Source organism: Anomaloglossus baeobatrachus, chromosome 8, assembly GCF_048569485.1.
Source record: "Anomaloglossus baeobatrachus isolate aAnoBae1 chromosome 8, aAnoBae1.hap1, whole genome shotgun sequence".
NCBI lineage: Eukaryota > Metazoa > Chordata > Amphibia > Anura > Aromobatidae > Anomaloglossus > Anomaloglossus baeobatrachus.
In genome coordinates, this window is record NC_134360.1 from 120385743 (window position 1) to 120388242 (window position 2500).

At 45.0% G+C, this 2500-nt stretch overlaps 2 protein-coding genes across 4 annotated transcripts in view; one reads left to right on the forward strand and one right to left on the reverse strand.

Annotated features, from left to right (window-relative positions):
* Window positions 1–2500, forward strand: part of RBFOX2 (RNA binding fox-1 homolog 2) — an 846394-nt gene that overhangs the window by 666679 nt on the left and 177215 nt on the right. The window lies entirely within an intron of this gene.
* LOC142249288 (mitochondrial glycine transporter-like) overlaps window positions 1–2500 on the reverse strand; it is a 91435-nt gene that overhangs the window by 71575 nt on the left and 17360 nt on the right. The gene's annotated exons all lie outside the window — the stretch shown is intronic.

The window sequence follows — 2500 nt, forward strand, 5'->3', positions numbered from 1 at the left end:
GTGTGTGTGTGATCTGATGTGTGTGTGAGTGTGATCTGATGTGTGTGAGTGTGATCTGGTGTGTGTGTGTGTGAGAGAGATCTGATGTGTGTCTGTGAGAGAGATCTGATGTGTGTGTGTGTGATCTGATGTGTGTGTGTGTGTATGAGAGTGAGTGTGATCTGATGTGTGTGTGTGTGATCTGATGTGTGTGTGAGTGTGATCTGATGTGTGTGAGTGTGATCTGGTGTGTGTGTGTGTGAGAGAGATCTGATGTGTGTCTGTGAGAGAGATCTGATGTGTGTGTGTGTGATCTGATGTGTGTGTGTGTGTATGAGAGTGAGTGTGATCTGATGTGTGTGTGTGTGATCTGATGTGTGTGTATCAGAGTGAGTGTGATCTGGTGTGTGTGTGTGTGTGTGTGTGAGATCTGATGTGTGTGTGTGTGTGTGTGATCTGGTGTGTGTGTGTGTGTGATCTGGTGTGTGTGAGATCTGGTGTGTGTGTGTGATCTGATGTGTGTGTGTGTGTATGAGAGTGAGTGTGATCTGGTGTGTGTGTGTGTGTAATCTGATGAATGTGTGTGTAATCTGATGAATGTGTGTGTGATCTGATGTGTGTGTGTGATCTGATGTGTGTGTGTGATCTGATGTGTGTGTGTGATCTGATGTGTGTGTGTGATCTGATGTGTGTGTGTGTGTGTGTGTGTGTGTATGAGAGGGAGTGTGATCTGATGCGTGTGTGTGTATCAGAGTGAGTGTGATCTGATGTGTATGTGAGTGTGATCTGGTGTGTGTGTGTGTGATCTGATGTGTGTGTGAGTGTGATCTGATGTGTGTGAGTGTGATCTGGTGTGTGTGTGTGTGAGAGAGATCTGATGTGTGTGTGTGTGATCTGATGTGTGTGTGTGTGTGTATGAGAGTGAGTGTGATCTGATGTGTGTGTGAGTGTGATCTGATGTGTGTGTATCAGAGTGAGTGTGATCTGACGTGTGTGTGTGATCGGATGTGTGTGTGTGATCTGATATGTGTGTGATCTGTGTGTGTTATCTGATGTGTGTGTGTGTATCAGAGTGAGTGTGATCTGACGTGTGTGTGTGATCGGATGTGTGTGTGTGATCTGATGTGTGTGTGTGATCTGATATGTGTGTGATCTGTGTGTGTTATCTGATGTGTGTGTGTGTGTATCAGAGTGAGTGTGATCTGGTGTGTGTGTGATCTGGTGTGTGTGTGTGTGTGTGTGTGTGTGTGTGTGATCTGATGTGTGTGTGTGTGTGATCTGATGTGTGTGTGTGATCTGATGTGTGTGATCTGATGTGTGTGATCTGATGTGTGTGATCTGATGTGTGTGTGTGTGTGTGTGTGTAATCTGATGTATGTGTGTGATCTGATGTGTGTGATCTGATGTGTGTGATCTGATGTGTGTGTGTGTGTGTGTGTATCAGAGTGAGTGTGATCTGATGTGTGTGTGTGTCATCTGATGTGTGTGTGTGTCATCTGATGTGTGTGTGTCATCTGATGTGTGTGTGATCTGATGTGTGTGTGATCTGATGTGTGTGTGTGTATCAGAGTGAGTGTGATCTGGTGTGTGTGTGTGAGTGTGATCTGATGTGTATAAGTGTGATCTGATGTATGTGTGTGATCTGATGTGTGTGTGTGATCTGATGTGTGTGTGTGATCTGATGTGTGTGTGTGATCTGATGTGTGTGTGTGATCTGATGTGTGTGTGTGATCTGATGTGTGTGTGTGATCTGATGTGTGTGTGTGATCTGATGTGTGTGTGTGATCTGATGTGTGTGTGTGATCTGATGTGTGTGTGTGATCTGATGTGTGTGTGTGTGATCTGATGTGTGTGTGTGTGTGTGATCTGATGTGTGTGTGTGTATATGAGAGGGAGTGTGATGTGTATGTGTGTGTGTGTGTGTGTGTGATCTGATGTGTGTGTGTGTGATCTGATGTGTGTGTATATATGAGAGGGAGTGAGTGTGATCTGATGTGTGTGTGTGTATATATGAGAGTGAGTGTGATCTGATGTGTGTGTGTGTATGAGAGTGAGTGTGATCTGATTGTGTGTGTGTATGAGAGTGAGATCTGATGTGTGTGTGTGTGTGTGTGTGTGTGTGAGAGATCTGATGTGTGTGTGTGATCTGATGTGTGTGTGTGTGATCTGATGTGTGTGTGATCTGATGTATGTGTGTGTGTGTGATCAGATGTATGTGTGAGTGTGATCTGGTGTGTGTGTATGAGAGTGAGTGAGATCTGGTGTGTGTGTATCAGAGTGAGTGTGATCTGATGTGTGTATGAGAGTGAGTGAGATCTGGTGTGTGTGTGATATGGTGTGTGTGATCTGATGTATGTGTGAGTGTGATCTGGTGTGTGTGTGTGTATATGAGAGTGAGGTAGATCTGGTGTGTGTGTGTGTGTGTGTGTGTGTGTGTGTGTGTGTGTGATCTGGTGTGTGTATGTATGAGAGTGAGTGAGATCTGGTGTGTGTGTGTGTGTGTGTGAGTGTGATCTGATGT